At 33.8% G+C, this 8,033-nt stretch overlaps 1 pseudogene; it reads left to right on the plus strand.

The window, feature by feature from the left end:
• Positions 1 to 6,219: 6,219 nt before the first annotated feature.
• Positions 6,220 to 6,331, plus strand: LOC112658222 (small nucleolar RNA U3; annotated as a pseudogene).
• The last annotated feature ends 1,702 nt before the right edge of the window (positions 6,332 to 8,033 follow it).

The raw sequence follows: 8,033 nt of genomic DNA on the forward strand, positions 1-8,033 counted from the left end.
ATTTTTGTACCTTGAATCTTGTTTTACTCTTCTTGCTAGATTATCAAATCTTGAAACTTGTTTTACACTTCTTAGTAAACATCAAATGCTCTCTGAACCAAAATCACTGGTGAAAAACATGAACACTTGTTTTCCTTTCATAGTCTTCGTCTCCCATTCTCTATTATGTTTCTGATAGCAATGCTTCTCACTCTTCTCCCCACAAAAACCCACAAACACACATGACATAGAAACTATTTATAAATACACAAACAAATCATTTCCCTTCACTGTTCTGCAGACTAAAATAATAACTCATCAAGAACAGCTTAGACAAGCAGTTATTTGAAGGGCTCAAAGCATCATGTCTACTAAATGATGATGATTTCCTTATATCATGTAGAAATTCATTTTCAATTTTGCAGTGCTGGTATATCAATCAATATTTATTTAGTTTTGGGAAAAAGGAGCACAACAATCAAATAAATGTGTCCAGCAAATATTAACACCATATATATATATATATATATATATATATATATATATATCCATGATTATAGATGTTTATTCATTCAACAAATATGTATTAATCTCTTACTATGTTCTAAGTGCTTTATTGTACACTTGGGACAAGAAGCTATGTAAGACATAATGGTAGAGACAGCAGAAGGCTGAAAAGATTAACCATCTTACCGTTGCCGGGTGGAAGGCATCAGTGAAGATTTCATATAGGAGGTAAAACATAAAGACCACTGAGATATAAAGGAGAAATGGAAGGTTTACTGGTTTACAAAGAGAGAATAAACAATAAATGAGAACAGAACTGAGACTGAACAGAAATGTGTGAAATGCTCTCATGCAATCTGGTCCAGCAAGTGTTTTGGTTTTACTGAATCCTAGGTCTTTGTATAGTAATGATAGGAAATAGAGCTGAACACATTGGCAAAGGCCAATGGCTAAAGAATTTTTTTTTATTTATGCCAGATTAAAGTGTTTAAAGTTAACCTTGGCCATATGGAGAATTATTAAACTGTTCTAAGCAGAACTGTGGCTGGGAAAAACTCATCTGGAAACACCACAGAAGCTGAATTGATCAACAAAGAAATAACTCAGAAGGCTCCCCTAAAAAAAAAAAAAAGAAAAGAAAGCTCCCCTGCCTGACCACTAGAATACAGTTTACATCACAGGAGGGATAGGATGGACTCCAGAGACATAGAAAGTAGAACAAATCATGTTCCTAAACAGAAGTCCCAAAAGTTAGACAACGAAACCCCATTATTGGGTGTCCACACTGGGGGGTTTTATCAGTTTTTCCATGATAATGTCCCAGAGAAATGTTATTTTTTTTTGCCTCCATTCATACAGAGATTTTACATTATGGTTCCTACATAAGTCTCTACCATCGTTCAACCTCCCACATACATCTATGGCTCAAACACATTATTTCATAAAACTGTCATCCTTAGACCTTGAGACCATTTAGACATTGCCAGTTCTTTCATTTCTATGTCACAGAAAATATGCATAAGATTCCTAAATTGATTGCATAACCCTATCCTAGGTAGTGATCAGCATTCTGAACAACAGCAGTTTAGAAAAGAAGAGCGTCTCGACTGCTTGAATTAAAGGTTGCCTTTGTCCAGGTCGAGCCACATGTATGCTGGCTTTAAAAAACAAAAACAAAAACAAAAACTGCTAAATAAACAGATCTGGAGCAATCAGCACATGTCCAGTCAGCTGCACCTGATCCCCAAGAAAAGCCACTGTTTTTGAATTAATTCTATTCTATTTATAGACACCATATCACTACCTACCAAAGTATCAGTGATTAAAATAACATACTTTCTGTTTTACTAAATCTTCCCTGGGCATATCAGATAATCATATTTTAAAGTGGTTTAGCACTAACTATAGAGATACTATGTGTTACATGAATTGGATCAAGTTCTAATTGCACTAATTTTTATTTATAGCACTTGAAAAATATCTACAAATATGTGATTGTCATGCATATATATGCATATATAATACACATACATGTATATATGCTATAGATATTTTTAATACCAACTATAAATTTCATTTTTATTCTCTCAAACACAAAGCAAAGATTTATTTTTACCAGATAGTCTTATTCTATGGAAATTTTATTATTTTTTTGTCTTCCTGAAATGTTGCAAATAGCTAACAACAATTATTCCTCTTCCACTAGAACATCAGTTACATGGAATCATCTGGAAATATTTATTCTTCAACCATAAGTTTCTCTGTATCCATTAAGAGCCTATATTTTTACTTAAAAGGAAGCTTTAAAAAGCTTTTCCAACCTGTTTCTATAGTGGAAACTTTTCACTATCTTCCATAAAAAAAAAAAATCACCTGCTTACATAAAGTAAAATACCTTACTGTATATGAATAACCAAACCTCCTCATTGTCACCTGCCTCATCATATACATATATTTAGTTTGTTAGATTGATGACTGAATATGATTTAGATTGTGTTTAATCCATAAACCATATTCTTCTTTTCTTAAAGATTTTATTTATTTATTCATGAGACACAGAGAGAAGCAGAGACATAAGTAGAGGGAGAAGCAGGCTCTCTGCAGGGAGCCTGATGCAGGACTCGATCCTAGGACCCCGGGATCATGACCTGAGCTGAAGGCAGATGCTCAACCACTGAGCCACCCAAGTACCCCAAACCGTATTCTTCTTTTAATTAACTTATATCTGTATTATAACTTAGTGTTTCAGACCATAGATCTGTAATCAGACAATTGAAAACTTTGTGCCCCCACTTAGCCTTACTTGATTATGCTAATATTAGCTATTAATTTTCTAATTAATAATAAGTTAAATCCCTTGTCTGTTAAAAATGGAAATAATGAAAGTATCACCTTATGGAGTCATTATGAAAATTGAATAATTCATTGCATATAAAGCACTTAACACAGTGTTTTTCACATAGCAGGTGTTTATTAAATGTAAGCTATAATTCTTGTTACAGAAATGTGTGACCTGAGTGCCTTGGCATAATATGTATCTAAATGTGTCAGCTTCCGTTTTTCATTTTCTCTGATATTGAAAAGCTTTGGTGAACTGCTAGAGTTCACACAAAGACTGAAGGTTGTCAATGGATTCTATCATTTCATTAAATATTTAAAATAATTTCTAAGTATTCAAGTTCAAGTCATTACCTATTATTATGATTTAGTATTAATTTCACAAATACAAATGCTTATATTACTTACATAATGTGTTTTCTCAGTGTGTTCATTCTTCATCATTCTCAGCAAGACTTTGCAAACCAGCAAAGCCCAACTAAATATATATATATATATATATATATATATATATATATATATGCTTACCCAATGTATTATTTTCTATAGCTTTGCACATTGAAAGCCATTTTGGTTTACACAGCAATGTTTTCTGTAATGGAGAAATACAGATTAGAAAATTTAAAAATTATAATAATAAAAACCTGTAATACCTGCTTTAATTCTTCAGATTCTTTGATTCTATTCTCTCCATTTAGTATAAAGACAGACATATTGTCTCTGAATAACTGTAGCATCATAACGGTTTGACTTGGAACATGATGTGTTTCAAAAATACTTTCATTGTCATTATTTTCTTAGATTCCTAGAAAAATTGTCATAGAAGCTAATGGAACTTCTATTACTCCTCCACCACCTTGCCTCATCTTTGTCTTTTTTTCTTTATCCCTTTCTGACAATATTTAGTGGCTCATTTGGTAAATCTTAGTCACAGGCAGAACTTCCAACTACGGCTTAAAATTCTTAGTTCTCAAAGTCAAAGATTTTGCAGATTGTTCCAGAAGCTTTGGCATGGCACTGCTCCCCAAGAGGAGCTCAGGGGAACGCCACAAGAAGAAAGAGAACATCTTCCTCATTCAACTCTAAAGGTAAAGCCCACACCAAATTATCTTTAGTAGACTGAGTGAAGTCCTCAGATATTTTTCAAACCCATTCACATTACCTCTTGATTTAAAAGTATATATTCTTTACCATGTGAAACAGTATTTCCTAGTGTTTGCTCTTAAAGTCACACACTCCCATTTCCAATTAAAAAAAATAAAAACTTAAATTATTCTTTTAAAACTTTTGATTTTTAAAACTCTGTGAATTCGGTGGACCTAAGGTTCAAGAACTTACTCTTCCTCTGACCTGTGGTCAGATTTCTCATTACTCAAGACTCAATTTCTTCTCCCATTAAGAGAAAAAAATATATTCTGTTTTACATGCTTATTGGGAGAAAGTAAGTGAAGAAGGATACGTTTTTTAAAAGAACACACAAAATAACTATGAATATTAGAACATTTTTTTCATTCTAGAGCTGGGCTTCTTGATACAGTAGCCACAAGCCATTTAAACCTCAGTAATTTATGATGTATTTTCAACCGTCACCTTCAGAGATTCTTTGTAATTTTATTGTAGAGCACCCTTGCTCCCTTCTAACCTATTGCACATTGCTTGGCATGTCTTTTCATTTTTCTTATCTTCTGAAAACGCAGAAACCATAATAGTACACACCATTACAACAGGTGCATATGAGTAACTTATCCCTTACCAGCAGGGTAATAGTCTGTTTCCAGTGCCCTTTCTGATAATTGCCATACTTACACAGTCATGGGTAGAGCTGAAATGACTGGGGGAAAATTCGTTTGATTTAAAAGACGTTTCTTGATCCATTCAAGCCATTGTGCTGGGCCAAGCTATGCAATGACAGATCAGGACAACATAGCGATAATAAAGACTCAGCAGAGGCAAGGCAAATGTTCTAAGTGTGAACTATGAGCCAAGAATAGGAATCAATACCTCAGAGGCCTTTTTTAATGCATACAGTTTAAGTGTTTTATTTCTCACCACTTTACACTGCACTAGCTGCCTCTGAAACTCATCAGGTACTTTTCTGCTCACTCACCCAGATACTTAGGATATTCTTATAATTTATTCTTACAAGACTGATCCTGCATTTCTAAAAATCGGGCAAGGTCAAGTATAAACTCAGAGATCTCACTAGTGTCTCAGCCTACATGTAATGTAATTTCAAAGATATTTATTAATACTTATCCTCAAAAAAAAAATACTTATCCTCGATGTTTATAATTCTCTATAGAAACAAGTACAGCATTATAGCTATCCTTTACCTAATTCAATTGTCTCCATAAAAAAATCAACAAACAAAAGCTGCCCCATTCCACATATTCAATTTTTAAAATTTACCTTTAAGGAAAAGGATTGTAGCATATTTTTACAAGTATCATATATCCCAATCCATATTTATCTATGCACAGACATCCCTCCCCCACAGCCCTGCAAAATGGGTTAGGGGTAGACCCTTCTCTTGAGGAAACAACGTGATCTTCTATGTAATGAGTTAATACATCTAAATTCTAATAGGGTTCACAGAATTTGTTAGATAGCTATGGCTGAGAGAGGGCAATCCTCGGCATCAAATCTGCATGAGATTGAATCTTGGCTAAGGATTTATCAGATGACTATTTCAGAAAATCAGGAACATTCCTGATCATTTGCATCACCACATTAACAGATACATCACATCTTAAAATATTTCTCCTTTTTTTATTAACTTTCTTTTCTTTTCCTACAAGTTTGGTTTTTTTAAACCTAGTCTGCTTACTTTTACTGCTCTATTTTTAACAATTCATCTGTAATCATCCTATCAGTGGTCTCTAAACTTTGCCTTCCTGTTTCATGCATAGAATTTTCTCCATTCTTTAATTTATATAGATTTTTCTCCACTCTTTAATTTGTTGGAAATATTTAACTTATTCCCTCTTTCATGAACTCTTTCAGGTTCCTTAAGAAGCCTGCACACCGCTTCTGTCTGCTTTGCTACATCACTTGAAACCTGCTTCTTTGGCAACTGCTCTGAGATGCCCCCAGCAAGCAGCTGAGGTGGATGGCCCTCTTCCTTCAGTGACGGCCTAGTGACAAAGCCACCCTGCCCAGCAAGTTAAACTATTAAGAAGTGTTTTTATTTGAATTTCTTAGAGTCTCACATCATTCTTGAGAAATGGAGCAAAATGCAGTATAAAGAGCAAAACCCAAACGGTATGCTGTGTGGCCACTCTGCCTTAAATCAATTATTATTTTTCTTGAGTCTGTAACATTTCTTTGATAGAGTCCTTACGCCCAGTAGTGACAACTTTATAAAGATATTTACATTTTTAAAAATCCTGAAGGAGGAAGACTATACTTTCAGGGATCGTTTCTATAGTTTGTTACTAGAGAAGTTTCTCTGAACACATAGAGCACCCAAAATCTTTGTAGCTGCTAAAAAAAAAAAAAAAAGAAAAGAAAAATCCTGAAGGAAGGGTCCAAGTGAACTTTGACCTCCATAGCAAAGGGCTGTTTTCAAGGTCTTCCCATAATCTATCCTTAAAATGGTTCCTTTTGAAAAAAATCACCTGCATTTAGACCAACTCATACTTGACTAGATTTACTCAAATTCAATCATATTTTAGGTGGGTTATGGTCTTCCTTTGCATGCTTTATGAAACACTGGCTTAAATTTGTAGTAAATCCCATCTTACTTTTTCCACTCTTTAATACTGTCCCATGACCATTGCCCCACTACATATATCAGTGCTGGTTTTGCCCTGCACAACTCAAGAGAGCACTTTGGTTATAGAAAAAAAAAAAAAAAAATCTGTGTATCTTTGTCTATGGGCTTGGCATGGGCAGTAAAGCCATTCTCTTTATTTTTTTTTTCATAAATTGCCCTGACGTACCTCTCTAGCTCTACCTCCTTCTGCTTGTCCTCAATATACACTATATTTGTGCCACACTAAACTACTTTTTTCTAAATGTGTCATGCTTTAATGTTCCATGACTTTGCAGTACAGCATGCTGGAACTGTATGAAATGCTGCCATCATTTTATCTGCCATTTTCACTTGGTCTTTAAGTTTGACTCGTCTCCTCTGTAAAGAATTCTCTATAAAGATTAATAGTCTTTTCTCTCCTGATTATCTTATGCCTAAATCAAATTTGCATTTATCTCAGTGTTTGTTCAGTCTCTCCTCTAGATGTTAAGGCCTTCAAGAGTGGACTGTGCAACATTCATTTCTGACCCATAGTGTGTGGCATGGATCAGACACAAGGGCTGATTTGGCAACTTTAGGAAGCAGGCACCTTTGTTGGCTCCAGTCTCTCTCACTCACACTATTACTTAGTCAAATTACTTAACTTTTCCATGACACGTTTTCTTTAGTAGTAAAATGGAGTTTGCAATAGTATCTGCCATATAGGGTCACTGCAATTAGTAAAGGAGTTAATACATGTAACATGATTAGGATGGTGGCAATAATCAGCACATTTGACATTTCAATTATTAGTAATAATAGTGCTGTAATTATTACTTATTGTATTATTGTCTCTTTCATAATATTGCCAAAGTGTAGTTCTTAAAATCTGGCGTACATAAAAACTATTAGAGATAAGCTTTTAAAATTCAGAATGATGATCTTTAGAGTCCTGGGATTTGCAGTCTTACAAATAACTCATTTTTTAGACATGTTTCCAACACTGCGATGATTGGGAGGGCATAAAATGCCTTGAGTGATTCTAAAATTCTAAATTATCATACTTCTTATGGTGATTGATACACACATGCACATACACACCATTCAGATGAGAAATCCTTTTGATGTTCAAATTAAAACAAACTTTTTGTCCTAGATAATCCCCAATGTCAGGAATTTATATTTACCTGAATATGCATTCTCTTTCTTTACCATATTTGGTTATTTTAAAATCTATTTTTGGTATCTAGCATTTATAACATTAATAGTAACATCTTACATGCTTATTTGAAGCACTTTGCAATTTAAATTCACTGTTTTACTTGCTTTTTTAAGTGATATTAAACATCTTTCTATATAAATCCAGTCATTCAACTAAGCAACAACAAAATGAAATTAATTTTTGGAGTGTTAATGATTAAACATGCATGGAGAAATCAATAAAACATCACCATCTTGCAAGTTTTCTTTCATCATA

The sequence above is a fragment of the Canis lupus genome, chromosome 8 (assembly GCF_003254725.2).
Source record: "Canis lupus dingo isolate Sandy chromosome 8, ASM325472v2, whole genome shotgun sequence".
In the NCBI taxonomy this organism is placed as follows: domain Eukaryota; kingdom Metazoa; phylum Chordata; class Mammalia; order Carnivora; family Canidae; genus Canis; species Canis lupus.